General features: G+C 48.0%; 1 long non-coding RNA gene across 1 annotated transcript; it reads right to left on the minus strand.

The window, feature by feature from the left end:
* Positions 1 to 242: 242 nt before the first annotated feature.
* Positions 243 to 22,495, minus strand: LOC139437882 (uncharacterized). The gene is made up of 3 exons (XR_011647797.1): positions 22,382 to 22,495; positions 5,391 to 5,521; positions 243 to 619 (listed from the first exon to the last, which is right to left on the minus strand). It is a non-coding gene; the product is annotated as an uncharacterized lncRNA (long non-coding RNA).
* Between the last annotated feature and the right edge of the window lie 2,056 nt (positions 22,496 to 24,551).

Consider the following 24,551-nt stretch of genomic DNA (forward strand, 5'->3'; position numbering starts at 1 on the left):
ACATTAAAAGCACTCCAACTCTGTCCTTTGCCATGCCTTTTATCTGTGAGTCCCCATCCACCAAGGGTGGGGGCTCAATGCCCCACTGGCACAAGAGGTTTACCTGATTACTCAATCAAGTAAACCTCCGAATCCAATATAATCTAATATGCCCAGAGGAAAAGATCAGTTTACAAATATAATCCAGTATTTCTTTTTGGAATTCATCAATAATATCAACATGCTACACTCCACCCTCTGAATCACAAAAACACATAATATTTTTTTATTTTTTTAATTTAATTTTCCCCCCTCCCCCGGTTGTCTGTTCTCTGTGTCTATTTGCTGCGTCTTGTTTCTTTGTCCGCTTCTGTTGTCATCAGCGGCACGGGAAGTGTGGGTGGCGCCATTCCTGGGTAGGCTGCACTTTCTTTTCACACTGGGAGGCTCTCCTCATGGGCGCACTCCTTGCGCATGGGGCTCCCCTACACGGGGGACACCCTTGCGTGGCACGGCACTCCTTGCGCGCATCAGCACTGCACATGGGCCAGCTCCACACGGGTTAAGGAGGCCCGGGGTTTGAACCGCGGACCTCCCATGTGGTAGACGGACGCACTAACCACTGGGCCAAGTCCGTTTCCTGCAAAAACACAATATTTTTTACAATGCAAGTACTAAATCGTATCACAATCAATTTAAAGAAATACAGTTTGTGCTGGGGCAAAGTCCTGTCTGCTATAGACCTCTGAAACTTAAAAAACAATTCATCTGCTTCCAATACACAAATGGACAGATAAAGGATAAACATTTTCATTACAATAAGGAAAAATTGGGAGGGAAACATGAGTCACAGTTTCTCTACTGTTCAGTAGACCTGCAGGGAATCCTCTGTCCGATTTCAAATTCTGGGAGTCATTCTTAAAAAGATGGTTTCTTCTCCTTGGGGCCATATGGGAACCCACCCTTTCCACTGGCTTGCCCAATGGCCATTTTCTTGGTTCCACCCTCATCAAGCATCTGGGTGTGGACCTAGCTCCAGACCTCTCTCTCCAAAAGTGTCACACCTTACCCAATCTTTGGGTTACAGTCTTAACCCCCTTAGCACAGTGATGTGAAGACAACATTCCCCTTAACCTTTGGCATACAGGCTCAACCCTCTCAAGGCAACAAGTTGACCACCTGGCCTTCCCTAACCTCTGGGGGACAGGTCCACCCCTCTCAGACCTGTGGGGTGCTGACCTTAACTGCCCTAATCCTTGGAGAATGTGCTCCACCCTCTCTGTACCCTGGGGCAGCAAAACTTTCTCAGAACATCAGACAGGAACATCCACCTTCTTCAACTGCTGGAGCAAACTTACCCTGTCTGTACACATGGGTGGGGTTCCTCTCTTGGCCCAAGGTGATGTCCTAATTCCAGATCTCAGCTTCCATGGTTTTCCTCTTAAAGCTGTTTCTCCTTCAATCTCTCCTTTCCATGTCCTTTTTATTCCAGGCCGACAGTGGTTTTGTTCATACAGCTCTCTCAAAAACCTTGTTGGTTTAGCATGCAGGAAGCAGGGGTCCAAGCCATCAGATAGTAAGACTTTCCACAAGTCTTTTCAACATTACTGCATCTACGATCCTGATTTACAAGTTCCAAGTTTAGTTAATTCCTCCAATGGGGCACTTTCATCTGGGAGCTTGATTTCCAGAGGCTTGGAATTTCCAGAATCAGTTTCTGTTTTCTTTGTGCCTGACAGTTCAGTCCTCAGCATGTCTCTCTTGTCTAGCATTTTGCTATAAGCTACAAGCAGAAGCCAAGCCACATTCTCTAGATTTACTTTGGAAATTTCTTCAGCTAAATACCCAGGCTCACTGTTTTCAAATTCTGCCTTCCATAAAACACCAGGAGTTAATCTTGCTAAGTTCTCTGCAACTTTAAAACATGGATCGCCTTTCCCCCAGTTTCCAAAAAATAGTTTCATCATTTACTCCTAAGGCAGCATAAAAAGTCTCTATCACCCATATTGCTATCAACAGTCTCTTCAAAGCAATCTAGGCCTTTTCCTTCAAGCATTTTACAATTCCTTCAAAAAATATCCTTACCCATTTATAAAACTGTTCCAGCATTTTGATAATTGCAAAGGCACTTCCCCTCTCCTTGGTACCAAATTCTATATTAGTAGTCAAAGAGGTGCTGATGTAAAATACAAGAAATTGATTGGTTTTTATAAAGGGTATTTATTTGGGATAGGAGCTAACAGATACCAGGCCATAAAGCATGAGTTACTTCCCTCACCAAAGTCTATTTTCACGTGTTGGAGCAAGATGGCTGCTGATGTCAGTCAGGGTTCAGGCTTCTTGGGTTCCTCTGGGCTCAGTGCCTCTATTTTCTCCATAAGGTCAGCTGTAGACTATTAGACAAATGGCTCTGTCTCTCTCCCTGGGGCTCGAGCCTCAGCATCAAACTCCAACATTAAAAGCCCTCCTTTGCTATGCCTTTATCTGTGATCCACCCCCACCAAGGGTGGGGACTCAATGCCCGACTGGCACAAGAGGTTTACCTGATTACTTAAGCAAACATCTGAATGCAATATAATCTAATATGCCCAGAGGAAAAACTCACTTACAAACATAATCCAATATTTCTTTTTGGAATTCATCAATAATATCAAACTGCTACAACCACCAACCGTACAATTGTTGAAAAGAAATGGTGATAATGAACATACTTATCTTGCTTCTGACTTTAGCAGAGAAAGATTTTGATATTTCACCACTGAGTACAATGTTAACTATAGTTTTTTGTTTGTTTTTGTAGATAAAATGTCTCACATTAAGGAACTTGTTTTCACTCATAATTTGCTGAGAATTTTTAAAAATTAAGAATGGGTTGTGAATTTTATCAAATGATTTTTCTGTATCTATTGAGCAGTTGCTGTGGTTTTTCTCACTTATTCTGCTAAAGAAATGGATTGCATTCTTATATTTTAAAATCTTAAACCATTTTCTCACTTTTTAGAAAGGATTATTCTGACTACTATTTTGAAAATAGAGTGGAGTGGGGCCATGGATAGAATCAGGGATGGATATTAAGAGGTTATTATAGACATCTAGGAGACAGATGGTGGGGGCTCAGACCAGTGTGGTAGCAATGGAAATGGTGAGAAGTGGTCAAATTCTTGATATAATTTGAAAGTAGTGTTGTAGAATTTGAGAGAAGTTCAATTATTTGTGTATAGAAAGGCCAGGACTCAGGAATAATTTTGAGAAGGAAAAATGGTTATTGATGGCCAACTGGACTCAGGAACTTTCTGTTGCAAACCCGAGCCCTGAAAAAGAATTTTGAGTTTCTTTTATACAGAGGAAGGGCTAAATCGTTCTTTGTTTCAGTGCTCAATAGGTTTGAATTAGCATATATATCTTCCACATCCTTGGTAAGCTTTTAGCATGGACTTCATACATTCTAGATAAGCTTTTAGCACATCTGGTTTGCATTTTCCCTGAATATTTAAACTTTATAGAGTTTGCATTGATAAACTATTTCCTGGGACTGGAGTCGTTGCCATGGTTACCAAGGGCAGGGCTGCAGCCTCTCACCATCCCACACCCATAAGTCAGGACAGACAGTTTAGGCTAAGGTTATCTCCGAAGAGACAAAGAACCTCCCACCCATAGCCCACATCGGTAGAGCCAACAGGATTTACAGATGAATTATATATGAGGGGTGTGAGAAACACATAGGAATCAATATTGAATCCAGAATTCAATAATGAATTTGGTTTGAGTAACTGGAGAGATAGAGTTACCATCAACCAATGTGGGCCTCCGCTGTGGCACTGCAGGCGGGTCACTGCAGGCGAGTCGCTGCCGGGGATCGGGCCTACGCCACGGCCTGACCGGGGCGGCAGCGGGCGGCTCAAGGCTTGGGGGACGCGCGGTTCAATGGAGGAAAAACCACGGAGACGAGGTCTATGCGCAGGTCTGATTTTATTCGGGAAGTACATGGGGTTTTATAGTGTCATGGAGGCGGGGAGGTTGTGGGAGGGGCATGTCCGCGGGGCAGCTGAGGATTGGCTGCAGAGGCAAGGGCGGACCTGCGGTTTATGACGTAAGCCATTGATGGCAGAGGGGGTTGTTTCCGAGGTTGTGCCGGGGCGGATACGGGATGAGGGCGGTTGAAATGAGGCGGGGAGAACAGCGATCGGCTGGGAGGGGGAAGATAACAGTGGCTGGGAGGAGGGGTAGAGGGAGGCAGCAGCACAAACTGCTGCTGAGAAGGGCCATAATACAGGGAGGTTACGAGGAACAGGCGGGCAAAGTATAAGGAAGCGAAAGGCAGGGTGGGAGCAGGGGACAAACCAATATAGGATACAGGTAAACAGTTTGGAAGGCAGGATCAGGAGTTCAGTTTGGGATATGTTAGGTGAAAATGTGGAGATGGACATATGGGGTCTAGAGTTAAGGAGAAAGTTCAGGGCTGAAGAAATGAATTTGAGAATCACTGGGAATAGTTGGTGTTTAAAACAATGGGACAGGATTGCATCATTAAGGGAGTGAGCATAGATGGAGAAAAGGTGAACTCCAACATTAAGAGGTCGGGGAGTGTAGGGTGGCACCGTGTGGGAGCGCGGCGACAGCAAGGGTCGGCTCGTCTCCAGGCGCTGGTGTGAGTCGGACCTGGGTGGCGGGAACGGGCGTTAAGGCCCTCCGCTTGGGGTTCGGGCGTACTGCCCGCCCCTCTGCCCAGCTGCACCCGCTTCCCCCTCGGTGGCCTAACCCCGCCTCTCCCCCGAGGGCCACCGCCGCGCCATGACAGCCCCGCCTCGCTGTCGCCGAGAACCCTGGCTACCCCATCTTCTGCCCGCAACCAGTGATGCACCCCTGCACGAACCTATCAGCTGTCTGCCGTCCCCTGGCCACGCCCCCTGCCCCTCCCCTGTCTTCGCCCTATATTAACCGCTGTACTTCCTGAATAAATCAGACTTGCGCACAGATCCTGGTCTCCTCGGTAGTCTTCTTCCTACCGCGCGTCCTCTGCACCTTGCCGGCCCCGGAGCACCTTCTCAGAAGGCCCCTCCATGTGTTGCAGCCCTCCGCCCGAGCCCACACCACCCCTGCAGTGGCCCTCCGGGTGAGCCCACACTGCGACATTTGGCGTCCAACGTGGGGGCAACAACTTCCCGGCCGGACCCCCACATGCCTCGCCCGCAAGGTAAGGACTCCCGTCTTCGCTAGGCCCCACCGTCGGCGCCATGGGCGGCCATCTTTCCTCCCGCCAGGCGCCTCAGGTTAGGGCCCTTGCCGGCCTTTTAGACACCAATCATATGAAAGTCTCAGTAAAGCAGCTCCAAACGTACTGGGACCTTTTGCTGCCTTTCAACCCCTGGCTCTTCACTTGCCAGCTGTGGGACCCGGACACGTACACTAACCTCATTGACCACATCACGGCGGCTATGGAGTATGAGAACAAGCGTTTTCCCCCCAGCCTTCTCCCCACACTCATCGCCATTCGCTCGTGCCTCCAGGGCACCGCCGTCAATCGGGACACTTTCCACTGCACCTGCGGTAAGAGCAAGGGAGAGGGGTCTCAGTCAGACAGTGATTCCAACACCGAGTCCTTGTCCAGCTGCCTCAACAACGCCCTGGACTCTTGCCCACCCAAACCGGACGCGCCTACCTCGCCCCAAGATGGCGAACTTCCGCCTTCTTCTTGGGAGGATAAAGGGAAGTCCCTCCCCCTATACCCGCCCCCTCCGGCCACGGCGCCATCTTGGCCCCCGCCGGAAGAGGAGCGGCCGCCATCTTACAAGCCGCCTACCCCCTGGGGCAGTCCGCCATCTTGTGAGGCGCCGCCATCTTGGGATGAGCCACGTTCTCGCCCCACCCCCTGGGAACCCCCCGCTGCGGATCCCTCATCCGCCGGAGGGCCCATGGGTACTTGGCCCCTGCGGGCAGAGGCCCCCACGCATCAGACGCCACTCTTATACCCGCTGAATGCCGCCCCCTCGCGGCACCATCCACAGGATTGGTACCCCTTTACAGCCAACGAAATAAAAAACCTCCGCAAGGCTGTTAAAGAGGACGGCCTCGGTAGCCCGTACGCCCAACATTTGCTTGAGGAGCTTAGCACTCAGCTTGCGGTTCTGTATGACTGGGTTTCCCTCGCTCGGGCCATTCTAACCCCCGGCCAATTCATCGACTGGCATGCTCACTTTACATCAGAGGCAGAAAAGCAAGTGGCACACAGCGCCCGTGTCAGGGCTCGCCATCCCCCGGACGCTTACACAGGCACGGGCCAATTCGCCAATTCGGCCCAATATCACAACGTCCCCCCCGAGTTCTGGCTCCAACTTTGTGAGCTGGCTTTACGCGCTTTCCGCAGCTGCTCCGCCACCAGACCTGAGCCACTTGCCAAGCTAGTCCAACGAAAAGACGAAGACTTCGCCGACTTCGTATCCCGGGTTCAGGAGGCCTGCAAGCGCAAGGTCCCTGGAGAGCGTGCGCAACAAGCCCTCGCCCGGGAACTCATTCTGGAAGGGGCCACCAATGCCTGCCGACAAGCCATCCTACCAATGAAGGAAAGGGGAGTATACGACTGGATCCTGGCCTGCTCCCACATAGACCCGCAGGCCACCGCGCTGGTTCAGGCCATAGCCACGGCCATGTCCCTCTCCTCCGACTGCTTCAAATGCGGAGAAACCAGACATTTTGCCCGCGAATGCCCTCATGCCGCCCGACCACGACCATCCACGAACACGCCTCGAGACACCGGAGGAGCCAGACCACGCGCGCCTCCCACCCCATGTCCCCACTGCGGCAAAGGATACCATTGGGCCCGTGACTGCCGCACCGCCAACAGCCAATGGCAGCCTTTAAACGTGAGAGGGGGCAGGCCTCAGCCCCGCCAGCAAGAGCCGCTCACCCACGCCACCACCCCCTGCCGTAATGTGGACCGTTCCACTGGGACCCAAGAAACCAATAATGGAGTTAGAGGTTGAAGGCCAATGGTTCGAGGGAATCCTTGACACCGGGGCAGAAATATTCTGCTTCCCAGAAACAGCCGCACACAACTGGGGTGTGCTCCCCGGCCCCCGCGTCATTGGAGCCACCGGAACAGCTCCCTCATTCCAAACCAGCCGAGATCTTATTTGGAAGGACAAGGAAGGCCGCCAAGGCACCTTCCGCCCCCTTGTCCTGCCTGGCATCGACAATATCCTCTGGGGCCGGGATGTCCTCTCGAACTGCAGAGCCATTCTATCCACGGCTCCCCCCCAATGATATATGCCACTGCTCGCATTACACCTCCAGCACCCACTCCTCTTGAATGGGATACTGAGGAGCTCATTTGGGTGGAGCAGTGGCCCATCTCATGCCAGAAACTGTTAGTTCTCCGAGCTCTTGTCTATGACCAGCTCGACGCAGGACACATTGAGCCATCCACCAGTCCGTACAACTCACCTGTCTTCGTCATTCAGAAGAAGTCAGGCAAGTACCGGCTCCTCCACTACCTGCGTGAGATCAACAAGCACATCCGCCCAATGGGCTCCCCCCAAATGGCGTGCCCCCACCCCACGGCTATACCTAGGCACTGGTGCACCGCCACCATCGACATCAAGGACTGTTTCTTCTTCATTCCACTGCACCCAAAAGACCGTCCAAAATTCGCCTTCACGCTCCCGTGCACCAATCACCAAGAAGTAGCTGAGCGTTACCAATGGCGAGTCCTCCCGCAAGGAATGCGAAACAGCCTGGCCATCTGCCAGCTTTATATCAATAAGGCAATTCAGCCATTAAAGAACTTTGCATACATTGTTCATTACATGGACGACCTCTCGTGGCGCATGAAACCCCCGGAGGCCTCCAAGCCATCGTCACGGCATTACTGCGCCATCTCAACGACCTTGGCCTACAAGTCCAACAAGATAAGGTACGTATGGAGCTCCCCTTCACCTTTCTAGGCTTCAACATCCACAATACCATCATGCCTGCGGCCCCCCAACTGGCCATTCCGCAGAAGCTATCTCTGACAGAGCTACAGCAAATCTGTGGGCACATCAATTGGCTCCGTTCGGCTCTCCCGATCACCACCGCTCAACTACAACCCCTCTTCGCCCTCCTAAAAACCGACCAAGACCCTCCGCAGGCCGTAACAAAGAAAATCGCTATTACCTCGGCTGCGCAGGAGGCCATCCAAGCTGTCAATGATGCCCTGCGAGAATGCCAACTGCAGCGTCATGACCCCAACCGAGCCATCTTGGCGCTGATCCTGCCTACCACGGGTACGCCCACCGGGCTCCTCTGGCAGAAGGGGCCCCTTCTCTGGCTCCATACCGCCAAAAGCAAGCTCAGAAAAATCGGCCCGCAAGTCACCCTCTGGATCTCCTTGGCCATTGACCTCGTCCGGCAATTCACCCACACATATGGTACTCCCCCTGACACCATTGTGTGGCCGCTTGATGCCAAGAAAACCACCGTGCTGCTTCTGTCCAGTCCAGACATGCAAGTCCTTGCGGAACTCTTCCATGGCGAATTTGACAACCACTACCCCAGCCATCGGCTGCTTCAGGGCATCTCCCAGTTATCCTTCATCCCTCCGCCGCACCAACCCTTCCCGTCTCACCGCCCCTACCCACATGCCACCGCCGCCTTCACTGACGCCTCCAAGCACAAGTTCGCAGCTGTCATCTACTTGCCTGGTACGTCAGAGCCTCAAATACTCATCCACATCAACGTGAACTCTGTCCAAGTAGGAGAGCTCCAAGCCGTCGTCCTAGCTCTCCGCGCCTGTCCCGACAGACCCCTCAACATCTTCACCAACAGCCTGTACACCTTGCAAGTCTGCCAAGTCTTGGCTTTCGCCACGTTTTTTCCTGCCAAAAGGCCTATCGACCAAGCACTCCTAACTCTCCAGAGTCTCTTGGAAAACCGCACGGCACCCTGGTACATCGCCCATGTGAGGAGCCACTCTGGCCTTCCTGGACCTATCGCCGCCGGCAATAACCTTCCCTATCAAGCTGTCCAAGCCCTCCCAGCCTCAGTAGAGCGCTCGGGAGGCCGACCGCCCGCCCCTCCACCTGGCGACCTCCTCAACCAAGCCAAGCTACTCCACTCTCGATTTCACTTCTCTGCCAGGAGCCTTCACAAGTTGTTCCTGGAACTTTCCATCCAGGCCTGCAAGCACATGGTCAGATGCTGCCAAACCTGTGCACCCCTTCTGCCCCTTGGGCCACTACAGCCGCAAGGAGTTAATCCGCGCGGGCTACGCCCCAATGCCCGATGGCAAATGGACGTCACCCACGTGCCCCAGTTCGGCAGGCTCAAGTATCTCCATGTGGCCATCGACACCTTCTCCCACCTGTGCTATGCCGTTCCCCTCCCAGGAGAAACAGCCAAGCACTGCATTCAGGCCCTCAGACAAGCCATCCTCTTCATGGGAGTCCCATGGGACCTGAAAACCGACAATGGACCAGCATATCGCAGCGCTTCCTTCGCTGCGTTCCTGAGGCTATACAACATCACTCATCACTTTGGAATTCCGTTCAACCCCCAAGGTCAAGGCATGGTTGAACGCACTCATCTCTTCCTCAAGCATCTTATTCAAAAGGAAAGGAGCAACCATCCCTGCCACACACCTGGAGAAATTGTCACCTCTGCCTTAATCCACCACAACCTCCTCTGCTTTGATGAGGATGGCCTTTCCCCAGTACATGCTCATTGGGGCCCGTCCTACCGGCCCACACAGGCCCCCCTTGTTCAGTGGAAAGACCCCAAGACTAACATCTGGTCAGGGCCTGCCCCCCTCCTTGCCCAGGGAAGGGGCTTTGCTTGTGTCTTTCCAGATGATGCCGCCCAGCCCATCTGGATCCCAGGACGCCTCATCCGGCCCGCCACCGCCGAACCACCTGACCCGGAGAGAGAAACGTCGCCAGCGACACCTCGCCCCTCGGATGGCCATGATGACCCTGAATGCCGAGCCCAACCCTCTCCGCCAACAAGTTCTGCGGCTACTCCACCTAGCCCAAGCTGAAAGGGCCCGGCGGCCGCCGCCACCCACCTTCACCCCCCCCAAGACAGGCTTCTCGAACGCGCTGCCTGGCGAGGCCCCCCCCCAACAAAATGAGCACTGGCCCGTCCTCTCCACCTTCTTCGGCGCTTAATAAAAGAAAAGGGGGAAATGTAGGGTGGCACCATGTGGGAGCGCGGCGACAGCAAGGGTCATCTCGTCTCCAGGCGCCGGTGCGAGTCGGACCCGGGTGGCGGGAACAGGCGTTAAGGCCCTCCGCTTGGGGTTCAGGCGTACTGCCCGCCCCTCTGCCCAGCTGCACCCGCTTCCCCCTTGGTGGCCTAACCCCGCCTCTCCCCCGAGGGCCACCGCTGCGCCATGACAGCCCCGCCTCGCTGTCGCCGAGAACCCTGGCTACCCCGTCTTCTGCCCGCAACCAGTGATGCACCCCTGCACGAACCTATCAGCCGTCTGCCGCCCCCCGGCCACGCCCCCTGCCCCTCCCCCGTCTTCGCCCTATATTAACCGCTGTACTTCCTGAATAAATCAGACTTGCGCACAGATCCTGGTCTCCTCGGTAGTCTTCTTCCTACCGCGCGTCCTCCGCACCTTGCCGGCCCCGGAGCGCCTTCTCGGAAGGCCCCTCCATGTGTTGCAGCCCTCCGCCCGAGCCCACACCGCCCCTGCAGCGGCCCTCCGGGCGAGCCCACACTGCAACAGGGGAGAAAATGAAGAATAACAAAGCAGTTTAAAAGGTGGATCTATTGGGGTAGGAGGAAAAACCAAAAGAGTATGCTACACTGGCAGCCACTGGGAAACAGTGAATCGAGGAGGAGGGCACCACTCATGCCAAGTGCTGCTGGTAGATCGGGTTAGATAAGAACTGAGAATTGACCATTGGATTTAGGAATGTGTAGATACTTGGTAATCTTAATAAGAGCAATTTTGGGATCAAGAGCCTGATTGAAGTGTTAGACAGAGAATGGGAGGAAAGTATTTGACGAGCACACATAACAATTTTGAGGGGTTTGATACAAATGAAAGAGCAAAGGAATGAGGCCAGGGCTGTGGGAAAGATAGGGTTAAGAGAATTTTGTTTGTTTGCTTTAAAGATGGGACAAATAATAGCATGTTTTTATGTTCATGGTAATGATACAATAGGAAGCAAAAACTGACAATGCTGGAAAGCAGAGAAAATTGTTGGAGCAAAATCCTTGGGCAAAGGAAAGGCTTGGGATCTAGCAACAGTGGAGGGACTGACTTTAGATAGGTGGTTTGAAGGTAGGTGTACCCTAGAAAAACATGTCCTTAAATTTAATCCATTCTGGTGGGTGGGAATGCAAACCTATTGTAAGTGGGACTTTTGATGAGGCTACTTCAGTTAAGAAGGTGTGGCCCACCTCAATCAAGATGGATCTTAATCCTGTTACTGGAGTTCTTTATAAACGAAGTGAAGTTCAGTCAGAGAGAGAGCCACAGAGGGACAAGCCAAAAGCTGCTCACCAATGTAAATTGAAAGAAATGGGAAAGACCAGGAAATGCCACAACGGGCCTTGCCATGTGACAAATTAAGGACCAAGCATCACCAGCAGCCAGCCCCAGAATACCAGTCTTCAAGGAGAAGGCATCACTTTTGTGACACCTTGATTTGGACCTAATTTTATCCTCAAAACTGTAAGCTAATAAATTCCTATTGTTTAAGCCACCCTACTTCTTGATATTTGCTTGAGCAGCCTAGGAAACTAAAGCAATAGGGGGAAAATTTTTTTTTAAAGCCACAAGAAACTGATAAAAATTCTTTTGATAAATTTATTAATTTCATAATTGACTTCAAAAATTGGTTGTTGGTATTGATTTCAATTGATAAAATTGATAAGTTGATGCTTTGGAGACTGAAAATACTTACATGGGCAAAATTGGTAAACATGTATATCTGTCAGCCAAAGGGGTGCTGATGCAAAATACCAGCAATTGGTTGGTTTTTATAAAGGGTATTTATTTGGGGTAGGAGCTTACAGATACCAGGCCATAAAGCTCAAGTTACTTCCCTCACCAAAGTCTATTTGGCGCAAGATGACTGATGACGTCTGCGAGGGCTCAGGCTTCCTGGGTTCCTATGTTCCTGGGGCCTTGCTTTTCTCTGGGTTCAAGGTTCCTTCTTTCCTGTTGCTAGCTTCTCTTTCTTGTGGGTGCTGACTTCCCGGGTCTTCAGCATCAAACTCTAACATCAGAAATCCCCAACTCTGTTCTTAGCCATGCCTTTTATATGTGAGTCCCCACCCCTTGGTGTGTGGGGATACAATGCCCTAATCATAACTTAATCATCCCCAGGTACAGATCAGATTACAAGCATAATTCAGTATTTCTTTTTGGAATTAATCAATTGTATCAAATTGCTAAAAACATGTATACCTTAGGTCTCTCTTGCTTTTTCAGCCTGGGAATAAAGATGTAGTCCCAGTAAATCTCATCCAAATCTTCATGGCTCTGAGTCCTCCAGTTTGCTGCTAGAAGCTAAGCCTTTTCCAGGTTTCCCCCCACCAGTAGGTTTAGAAATCAGGGGTGCTGCTTTGTACTCAGCCACACCTGACTCCTGTTTCTTGTGTTTCCTATCACAAACAAGACGAATGAAAACATCACATAATCAAAACCTGACAGTTTTGCAGGATACAAGGACCAAAGTTCCTTTATCCTTGCTCTAAAGAAATATTTCTTATTATTGAAAGACCCCAGAGCAGGGTTGTTTGTGCAACCTCTTTCTCAGAGGCACCCACATGATGCCAGCAAAGCTGGATCAGGACAGTTTCTAGTGACAGCTGCTTCACAGTGCCAGGAACCTCTGTATCCCTCCAACGTTAGGCCCCAGCGGTGGGTCTGCCTCATTATACTTCAAGTCTTTGTCCCTTATGATGTGCTGTCTCCCAGCATTCCCAGTACCGCTTCTTTCAATGTGGCCTTCATTAGCCTCTCTGTTCCCTGCCAAACTGGGGCATGGCAAAGAAGGGGCAAGGGGCAGAGGAAGACACATCTCCGGGCACCAGCCTATGTGGGCACTAATTGTACAGTTCAGAGCTGTGGCAGCACTGTATAGGGAAGGAAGGCACAGTGCATTATATTTTCCCAGGGCATCCTATAGCCTCTTCTTGCCACTATACCAAATCCCATCATCTGCTAAGTCCACTGGCTGTGTTGTTTGTAATTGACCTTGAAGATTTGAGACTTCACCCCAGCAACTTCCCAGGTCTTATGCAAATCAGGAGCTATAAATGGATATATTGTGGAGAGGGAGGGGAGGTACATACACCCAAACTCCTCCAGCTCCTACTTAGTCAGTACATATGGGATCAGAAATAAGGAATGCTAGATTAAGTATGTAATGGTGTGAGGCTAAGAGAGCCATAAAGATCTTTTGACAAGGGCATGTGTTCTCCTGGAAGGCTCCCTCTTTCCGGGACAGTGCTTTCTGGAGCACTGTCAATGTTGCCTTTATGACTTTTTACCTAAGCTGATTGGCCCACGTTTGGAAACACGCTTTTCCTTTACATACTTTGCTAAATCAAAATTGTAATGGCAAAGTTTTGCTGGCCAGACATTTAGAAAGGATTTAGCTACATGAGTTCTAGAACTTTCATATTTTTATAACCCAAATGGAAGTATTTTGCTGAGCAGATATTGGTTAGGCTTATAAAAATCCCCAGGGAAGGGGATCCAGTGTTCCTCAAAACCTCTTGCACATCTCCTGGGTAATTCATGAATCTATCAGTGCTACCTAATTGATTTGCTCAAATGAAGTTATCAATCTGCCTTTCTCTAGCCTCCAAGCATATTCATATATCAAAACATAAATTACAGGGTTGCAAAAATAACAATGCTGTTGCTACTTGTCAAGGATCTACTGATCTGTCCTTGTGGGCAGCATGTCTTCTTCTCCATGGCCTCTGGTTGGCTGTGCAGGTCTGTAAAGTTATTCTCCCCTGGCTGACTCCTGTTGATCAGCTTCAGACTGTTCTTGGTGTTCTGTTGGTGTTTGGGAGAAGGTGGACTCCAGCCTGGGACATCTGTTGTTACTGCTACTTTTGGTTAGGAATTTCTTCTCCTTTGTGCTCTGTGTCCAGTTTCTTCTGGCTCTGCCTAGAAGATACCTCTAAAACAGAAGGACCGTGGGATCCTGTGATGGCCATTTACCTGGAATTCCCCAAAAGAAGGATGCAGACAGGTAAGCCTTCCTCAGACTTCCACATCCCTGGGATAGACAGTCTCAGTAGTACATGTGACTTCTTATTATCCACAGTGTTATTTCCAGGTATGTCTCCATTTGCATGATACAGTAGGAAAAATTTTTGGTTTAAAATCAATGTGCATTCAAATTCCAGTTTTGCCACTTACCCTGAGATACCGGATAAATGACTTTATTCTTTATGAGCTTCAATAGTAAAAACTAGATAATGCCTTCCTCACAGTCTTGAGTGAACTTGAGCAGAAGTTGCTATAAGGCATGGGCTCAATAAATGTTGACTTCCTTTTCTCCAAGCGACTTTAAAGACTTTAAAGTTAGTTAGAGTTCCTGTGAAATTTTAACTCCAGGCAATCACATAGGGCAATGTACCTAGAGAGGACTTTGCAACTCAGTTTTTATCTTTCTTGGGTGTTGTGAACATGAAGTGCTAATTTGTCCAAACCTGGCCATGGGTGATGACAAGCAGAGAACACACCCAAAGGAGAGACAGATCCTGATTCATCCCTGAGTCTCTGTAGGGCACAGCTTGGTGACTGGCATAGAGTAGGTACTCAGTGAATATCTGTGGAGTGAATTAAGTTCAGAACTGTCTGGGCTTGAAATCTTGGGTTCTAATGCGATGATATTTCAGTTCAAGTGTAGCTAACCTTTACTTGCCCACAGAAGCCCCAGCCCAGTGGTACAAATGTTCTCCTGGTGTTTAAAAATTATTTTCTTTACATGCGAATGGTGGTCTACAGTTTAGTGGGTTGGCAAACACAGCTTGGTTAATCCCACCACAGTCCTGTGAGGCTGCCCGTAACGAACCCCACTCTCCTGACAAGGAGATGAAGAGATAGGACCAAGGTCTCCGGGCCAGAGGAGTGAAATGGGGCCTTGTCCCAGACTTTAGGGAGAGAAGCTCAGTATAATTTTATTCTTCATTTTTTGCCACAATGAGCTCCCACTGGGGCTTATTCCTGGAATCCTGAAGACTAGTAGTTCAGTTTTGCCCCGCAGAGGACATTTGGCAAAGCCCAGTTATTTTTGGTTGTCACAAATGCAGGGTGGGGTGCTCCTGGCATCTAATGGGTGGAGGCCAGGAATGCTGCTAAACATTCTACAGTGCACAGGAGAGCCCCTATGACAAAGCATTATCCAGCTCAAAATGTCAATAGTGGCAGCGGTGAGAAACACACAGTAGGCCAAATATGGTATTGCCAAAGATGAATGAGAAATGTCCTCCAAGTTTTCTGAGGTCTCTTGAAGAGAGCTACAGTCTAAGCATGAGCTAAGCTGCTGAGAAGACTGGAATATTCCTCTCAGCAGAAGTGCTGTTTGCTCCTACAGCCTTGAGAAGCTTCTTGCTTTTGTGTCTTTTTTTTTCCTTTTTGTTATTGAACTCTTTTGGGGACAGAAATTATGACTTCAGTTCTTTCTGTGTCTCCTCACAGTCCTAGATATGTGGCTCTGTATTCCACACTGAGTGTTTTACAGGTGTTTTAATAATCAAAATATATTATTAATGATAATCATAAAGGTAAGAATGTATTGAACACTTCCTATATGCTGGGCAATGTTCTAAGCATTTTATATCTACATTTTACGTAGTTAATCCCTTAACTGCCACATGAGATGTGGACTACGACTACCCCCATTTTACAAGTGTGCAAATTGAGGCATCAGGAGGCTAAAGAGCTCGCCCGTAATTAGAATGAATACGTAGCGGTATTGGGATTCACAGCCAGGTGATCCAGCTCTGGGTGTGTAACGTCCTAACACACACCTTCACATGATTAGACAGCTTTCAAGGCTGCAGGCAGGTGGAAAGCACTGTAAAGTGGAGAAAGAGGAAAGGCCCAGTGACCTCGATTCTGGTAGGCCTTAAGGTTTTCTTCAGGGTAATAGTAAAGCAGATAAGGACAAAGGCTCTACATCTCTTCTGGAAAGAATCTGAAGTGAATCTAAAGTACAATCATCAATTCAGGAACTTTGCTGAAAAGAAGGAACTTGGGAAATGAGATGGCAACATGTAAATTATTCCTTGGATGTCCTCCTTTCTCCACCTTTCACTAGGGTGAAAAATGCAAAGAAGAAAGTAACAAAACTCCAGGCCAAATGCCCAAGTCTTTTGCCTTGGTCCACTGATGTCCTTGGAAGGTGAATCCGTTGGCCTGCAGCCTGTGTGGTCGGTCTCCTGTATGCATTACTTGAGCTGCAGAAGCTGTGACATATCCACCAGAGCTCTTTGTTTCTGCTCCTCATGCAGGTAGTGCTTGATTAATGATTTTGCCTCTTGCTATTCATTAAAGACTGTTCATACTGAATGTACTGCCAGGCTTTGCAGGATTGATTGGCTTGGAGAATACTTTCAGGCTAGAGAAAGAACAGACCAGTGACTTGGGAGGAACTAATTAGAAAAGCCTGTAAGAGGCATCTGTGAACACTTGTCACATTTACTCATTCATTCACTTATTCATTTATAAATTCATTTACCAAACATTTATTGAGCTCTGTGTGCCTGGACCTGTTCAGTTCCTGAGGAAACAGAGATGAAGAAGGCATAGGGGGGAAACTTGAACATGCAGAGGAGCAATTGCCATGTAAGAGCACAATTTCTGTAATGGAGGCAATAGAGAAAAGAGATTTTGAGCACAGGCTACTTGGCTTCAAACCTCAGTTCTGCCTCTTACTAGTTGTATGATCTTGGGTGAGTTACTTAGTCACTCTGTGCCTTGGTTTCCTCCTTTCTAAAACAGGAATAATAACAGTAACTATCTCATAGAATTTTGATGATTTAATGAGGGGATTCATATATAAAGTATAAAAGATTTTTAAAATTTCATATAAAGTACTTAAATGATACCTGGAACATAGTAGGTGCTTACTAAAGGTTAGTTATAATCATTAATTAAATTATTGAATGTCATTGAATAAAGTTTAGTGATTATCATGTAGTAAGTACAGTGGAAACATAGACAAAGGAGAACCTAATACTAGCAGGGGAGTCAGAGAACATTTCAGAGGAGATGGCATGTGGGTTGATCCTTGAAGTGAGGGGCTGCCAGGAAGACTGGCAGAGTGAGGGCAGCATATGTGAGAGCAAAGAGGCGAGAGAGCTGGCATATTTGGAGAACATAAGTCATTTGGATCCACCACAGAGTGTAGTGGTAAAGAAGCTGGAATGGAGACAGGGCAGGAAAGCAGAGACCAATTCAGATATGCCATGGTAAGTTAAACTTAGGATACAACCTGTAGGAGATTGAAAGTCATTGAATGAGTCTGATCAGGGTATGAAACGATGATATCTTCAGACCATCCTAGCAGCAGTGGAAGTACAGTTGGGAGGAAAAGGAATAGATGTAGCCTCCTGGCTACAAAGCACTGTCAAGAAGTGATGAGTGCACTAAGACACTGGCAAAAACAATGAGAAAGGCAACATAGGTGAGACATTTTGAGGCAGAACCACTGCCATTAGTGCCTGATTAGATGTGAGGACTGAGGGGAAAGGTATCTGGGATGGCTTCCAACAACATGGTGGACGGGAGTGGTGCCCTGCCTCAGGTGAGGAATTGGAGGAGGAGTAGGTTTTACAGGTGTGAGGATGAGTGATGTGAATATTAGGGTGAAGACGTCCATGGGACAGGAGGAGACTGGATCTGCTGGCAAAGATGAGATTGGTCAGGAGAATGTAGAGGAAGAAGATGCAAAGACAGAGCTCCAGGGAGCCCTCACATTTCATGAAAAGGCAGAGGAAGAGAAGCCTGTGAAAGAGATGGAGAAAACCAGTAAATGAGGAGGAGAATGAAAGGAAAAGGTGGTTATTGAAACCAGATCGTACATTTCAAAAGCAAGGAAGTGATCCCCAGAGAAGTCAAGTAATATGGGGACCAAAATGTTCTTGTTAGTTTTGTCAGCAGGTGGTGTTTACAACTTTGGTGAGGGGAATTTCGGTGGCGAGAAACTGCCAGATTGCTGTGGGTGACTAGGTGAAGACAAGGCAAGGACACTTTTCAGAAGTCTGGTTGTATGGCAAAATTACTGATTTTGAAAAATATTTTTAAAAATCTTTGAATCCAAGGAGCTCAACAGGGAAATCTCTGGAACAGCTTGCTGTGATGGAGAACAGATCCTAACAAGTAGGAAACTCTTGGGTAGACAATTTAAAAAATGTTAAATTAGGGTGATTTTATAAAGGAAAAGAATGTATTAGAAATTGCTTAATGTCCCATGAGTTCCAACCATTAGAGTGCTCTACTACAAGACTTTTACAATTTCTGCAAACTTATTTGTATATTGTATCCCATCAGAATATTTCATGTCTTTTTGTAGGCAAACTTCTAATTTATGTATTTGGCAATGGGTACTGTAGTTTATGGAAGCCTGGCAGCAAAACCTCAAACTTTCAAACCCTGTAGTATCAGATCCTCATGTATTTATGGACTTACCCCCACTCCATCTTCTGCTTTGATATGCTGTTTTAAGATTCATAGATTCACATAAATTTGCTTCCCTCAGCTCCTGAGAGTGAGACTCCTTAGGGCTCATATTTTGCACAGCACATTCTTATAAAAATCCAAAAGGCGATAGTTTCTGTAGACCCAAGGCATGTATTAATTTTCTGGCTGGAGTTAGGTGAAATCACTTTCTAAAACTGCTGGCAGAATATCAAGGAGACAAGTAGAAAAATCTCATACTTGGAAGCTATTTAAATTAGCTTGATTCTAACATCATGATTGTAATTCCAATGATGTAAATCATTTACTGAGGTGGCCATTGGAGTCTCCATGAGAAAGGTTGTTTTTGAGCTTAAATTCAAAGAATGACTAGAATTTTGATGGAAGAAAGAATCACCAAAGTGAAGAGAATGACCTGAGCAAAATCCCAGAGTATTTTGTAAAAACTAATTGAAGGACAGTAATTTAGAGCATAGCATGTATGAAGGAAGTATTTATGAAGAAAAGTAATGGGAGATAAGACTAAGAAGGGTGATTAAGATCAGAGTTTGGAAAATAAGGATTAGGGCTTTGGGAGTTTAAGGAAACAGAATAAACCCCTTCTTTAGTGGAGTGAGGGTGACGTGCCTTAAAATTATTTTTGCAAGACTCAGCCAAATTATGAAATCTAAGCTCCCTGCAGCCTGATGAAGCAGAGGTGAAAAGCAGAGTCCAAAAGAGTAGTTATCCTGGTTAGCAGAGGATGGGAAGAAGGAGCAGGGGAGTTACAGCCTGTAAAGGGGCTCAATATTCTACTGGAGGCTGGGTGTGTAGATCTGGGGGTGCACAGGTAGTCACATGGGCTGCATGAGGCAGGTGTGCTCCTTGGAATGGGGTGATGAAGGCGGCTTTCACCCTGAGTACTGCCTGAATGGTTATGATTTCCTAGAACTTGCCAATCTCTCTTGCAGTTGCCCCGAGTGTCCCTGGAGGAAATGAACTTCAGGTTCTGATTAATCACCTCTGACTTGTACTTGGCTTCTTCTCTGTAAGCAGAGATCTCTTTGTGGTAACACTGACTGGTAGATTTTAGAGCATTTTCTGAGTCTCTCCTCCCTTCAGAGATAAGCCCTCTTTTTCCATGTGTAAGAGACTGGGAGAAACTGCTATGAAGAGAAGATTAAATGTAGGTTGAAGAAACCAGTAAATTGGATTTAGAAGTCAGGATCTATTGCTTTTGTCTGCCCAGTTTCCCTTCCATACTTTTTCAGTACCAGCATCCCCTTCCTGAAGGGTAAATCCATTTTTCCGTTCCATGTGGCTCTAGTAGAACTGTCACTAATGGTCCTCTGCTCCACGAAGGCACAGGTGTGGCCCATGTAACCAGCATCTGGCCAATTACAGAGCTCTACCCACCTGGTGACAGTAAGTGGAAAAAGGCATGGGCAGGTGACGAAAGCAAGGCCTATCAGGGTCCTTCCTGGGATTTTTCTGGGATCAGCTGGGATGTTGTAAGCATGGATATTCCTACTACCAAGACTTTATCTTCCTGATCCTTGGAAGAGATCTTTCTGCAGTCAAGAGAACGATGCTACCATATTGAGGAAACGCTGAGAGGGAGAGAGACCTGATAACTTCCCATTGAATCCCTGGATTCGTGCATTTGGGGACTGGCTTGTTCATAATTTAGCTTCAATTAGAATTGTGTTTCGGTCACTTCAATTGAAAAAGAGTCTTGACTAATGTAACATTGCCCGTTAGTCCTTTTCTTTATCACTTCCTTGGCATAGCGCTCCATAGTGTTAATGAGGTTTAGCCTGGGAGGGGTCCTCACGTAGGTGGCACCCTTTCAGCATCTCCTAGGTCTGTATGTGCAATTCCTTGAGGTTTTGCTGCCCTAAAGGAATCTTAAAATACTTGTTACCAAATGGACAGGGATCCCTGCCCTTTGGGTTTAGTTTCACGACAAGGGAAATGGATTTTGCAGCGTATTTCTATAACAATGAAAATTTTGGAAATAACATACATTGAGTCCTAAAAAAGAAAAGTGTGGTAAAATGGACTTTGGCCCAGTGGTTAGGGCGTCCGTCTACCATATGGGAGGTCCGCGGTTCAAGCCCTGGGCCTCCTTGAACCGTGTGGAGCTGGCCATGCGCAGTGCTGATGCGCGCAAGGAGTGCGGTGCCACGCAAGGGTGTCCCCGGCGTGGGGGAGCCCCACGAGCAAGGAGTGCGCCCGTGAGGAAAGCCGCCCAGCGTGAAAAGAAAGAGCAGCCTGCCCAGGAATGGCGCCGCCCACACTTCCCGTGCCGCTGACGACAACAGAAGCGGACAAAGAAACAAGACGCAGCAAATAGACACCAAGAACAGACAACCAGGGGAGGGGGGAATTAAATAAATAAATAAATCTTTAAAAAAAAAAAAATTTATAAAAAATAAAAAAAAGAAAAAAGAAAAGTGGTTCAGAGAAAAGGCATTATTTCTAAGAGTATCATTAAGGCAGGGGTTTTTAACAAGGGGACGTGAGCTTGAATTGAAATTAAAACAAACAAACAAACAAACATTATTCTTGTATGTTGGAGTGGGTGTGTTATATTTATTAACTAATGCACAGTATAGTATGGACTTAGTAAGGGGTCTGTGGTTTTCACCTGACTGGCAAAGGGGTCCGTGGAACAAAAAAGGTTAAGAAACCCCTGTATTGAGGTGTTTCATTCCACACTAAACGAGATGCAGTTTTACACCCTGTCAACTTAGGTTTAAGATACCGTGTATGTGTATGTATTGCTACAGAAAAGGGGGCAATCTAAAATTTTTACCAAGCCTTGAATTGTTTTTTAAGCCTCAAGGCTTATATTTTGAAAAGGTTCCATATATACATACAAATGAATATGTACATATGAATATATAAATATGTATGTTTACATATATATCCTTATTAACAGAGAGGCTGTGTTGTGGTAAAGCACTCCTTTGTCAGAAGCATTGTTGCTATCCTAATCTATGCCTTTGAGCTCTGAGTCAAGTTGGGAGTGAAATGGGGACAAATGGATGGGGATCCAAGAAAGGGTCTCTGAAATGGATAGTCAGGTGCCCAAACCACTATGTCCCAAGAAGCACAGTGATTTTGAGACAGCTAAGCCAGCCTCACTGTTCAGGGGGGTGGTCCTGGGGATGAGGTGGAGCATCAGGAGTAGCCAGGCACCGGGTCTGCTGCTGGTGGTCTGCATGGCAGCATGTGGTCCTGAGCGCTCCTCTGTTTTGGAGCAGGACTCCAGCTGAGAGCTGGGACCAGGTATGGCTTCCTGACCCCGCTAAGGGAGCTGGGGCTCAGGGTGGGTTCTGGTTCCAGCAGAGCAGCTGGGAAGAAGCTCAGATTATGGAGCAGGTGACCATGGAGGAGGCTGTGGGGAAAGGCTGCAGCTCTGCAGTTACCTGGGACTCGTCCCTGAGACACAGGCTCAGGAAGCAGGTGTATTCAGCCCTCAGGGCAGGGTGGGCACAGAGCGACCAGTAGAACCTGTGTCCTGAGTGACTTAGTTGCAACTCAGAGAGCAGTGGGACCCAACCTGGAGGGCTGGTATCAAGGCCAAAACTGAGCAGACCCAGGGACTAACCGTCTCCATACAGGGATTAGGCTTGGTGCCTTGGAGGGACTTTGAAGGGACTCTGAGGCTGCTTCTCCTCTTCCCCTCCCACCCAAGCTGCCATGGGTGGAGACTCACAGAGTAGGGAAATGGGTTGGGCCAGAGGGGTTGAGACTCACCTCTGTCTGTGAACCCCTGACCCAGTGGGGAAGGGGCAGGTGCAGGCTCCTGGGATGGTCTGTGGCCTCAGAACAGCATCCACTCTTGTAAGCTTGTGGATGATTATCTCTCTTCCTCCTCACTTTACTCTCTTTCTCCTTTCCCTGGAGCCTTATGCTTTTCTGAGGTTCTAAGGTTTCATTGTGATGATTCATTTAAGCTGACTTAACTGTGGGAAAATCTTTTGTTTGCAGGGCTGAAAGGTGTGCTACACAGTGATTGACGTGGTGTGATGTGAGAGTCACCAGAAAAGCTCCCCCTGTCCCCATGCCTGCTTGGCATTCCATTAGAGTAATTTATTGACACTAAGGCATTGTGTCTCCCCTATAAGACTCAGTGTTCTCTTCGAGCAGGGAATTCATTGTGTTCACTACTGTACTTAGAACAGCGCCCAGCACATGGTAAGTGAACAATAAATATTTGTTGAATAAATTATTCTTCAAGGGACACTGTGTTAGAGTATACATACCTTTGCAGGAACAGTGCACTGAGCTGCTGTCAGCCCTTAATGCCTAGCAGAGGTGACTGCTTTCTCTTTATGCTGCTGACACTGGGCCACCCCGCTCTGCACCCTTGAACGTGCATATGGCTAAAGGATAGCCGCAGGTTGAAGGCAGTCTTGCCAGCCTCTCCCTCCTGTTTCTGTTCTACTCTGTTCCTGCCTAGCTCTGACTTCCTGACTTGGTCTCCTCTTTGTGACCTTGCTCCCACCCAAGGAAACCGGCTGGTCTGGTCTCCCCAGCTTGACTTTCATTTCTCCTTTAAGGAGGTGGTCTAGGCCCACCCAAAAATAAGCCCTTCCTTCTCCAGAATGCCTCCTTCCAGAGGATGCCCTGCCTTGAAGGGGTTCCCAGCTCTGCCCTTCCAGTCCCCAGCAAAGGAGACACTGTTGCAGAAATGCTATGGGATTATGGGTATGGAATTTGGATAGAGAAAAGGCAGGGGTGGAGAGAGATCTGGATTATAAATATGTTCTCTGGGCAATTTTCCCTCCCACCCACATCCCTCACTGGATTCTTGTTTCCTCTTCAAACTAGGTGACTCCTCCTTTACCAGAAATCATTTGACTGCTTGATTGGCCTGGCAGCTCTTTTGATGACCTAGAAATATGGAGCATCTCTCCTTTTCTCTCTTCTCTGACCTTTCTTTTTTTGTGAATTCTGCTGGCTCTGTTTCTCTCTGTGTGGCAGTTTGAGATTATTTTATGAATCCCAAAAAGAGAACGATTATGTTTGTAAACTCATCTATTCCTCTGGGTGTGATACCCTTTGATTGCATTAAATTCAGTTGAGGGGCCTTTAATTAGATTACTTAATAAGATCTCTTTAGGGCTTTTGACTGAACTATGTCAGTGAGGCATGACTCAAGTTGAGTCTCCACCCCCTTGCTGGGTCTGGTATAAATGGAGAAACAGAGACAAAGACAGTCAAAGGAAAAGAAAGCCACCGTGTTTGATCCTGCCGTGTGAGAGAGAGGACTAGAGGATCACTTAAGCACAAAGGCCCAAGAGGCTTGGCCCATAAAGCAGCTGAAGAAGAGAAAAGCTCTGCTATATGCCTGATAGCTTACAGCTGAAATCTGGACACCTGGAAAGAGACAGGCTTTATACCTGGTTGCGCTCTGAGCTCAAACCTCGGCATAGATCAGTGGCCATCTTGCATCAACATGTGGCCGCTGACTTTGATGAGAAAGCATCTCTGATGGTGCCTCAGAGTGGACTTTCACAGCGTTGGAATGATAAGCTTTTTTTTTCTTAATACTCATTTTTTTTTAGAAATGCACTGTATTTATTTTTCCTTTCCCTCCCCCTCCCCTGCCCTACTGTTTTTGCTGTTTGTGTCTTCACCGTGTGATCTTCTGTATCTGGTTGTCTTTCTGTCTTCTCTTCTTGTCTTTCTCCTCTAGGATTCACTGTGATTCAATCCTGGGGGGCCTCTGATATAGAGAGGTTCCCTGTCAATTGTGCCACATCAGTTCCTGGTCTCTGCTGTGCTTCACCTTGACTCTCCCTTTGGTCTCTCTTTTTCTTGCACCATCTTGCTGCGTGACTCACTTGTGTGGGCACTGGCTCACTATGTGGGTACTTGACTGGCTATGTGGGCACCTCGGCTCACCACACAGGCACTGGCT

Source organism: Dasypus novemcinctus, chromosome 3 (genome assembly GCF_030445035.2).
Source record: "Dasypus novemcinctus isolate mDasNov1 chromosome 3, mDasNov1.1.hap2, whole genome shotgun sequence".
NCBI classification, from domain to species: domain Eukaryota; kingdom Metazoa; phylum Chordata; class Mammalia; order Cingulata; family Dasypodidae; genus Dasypus; species Dasypus novemcinctus.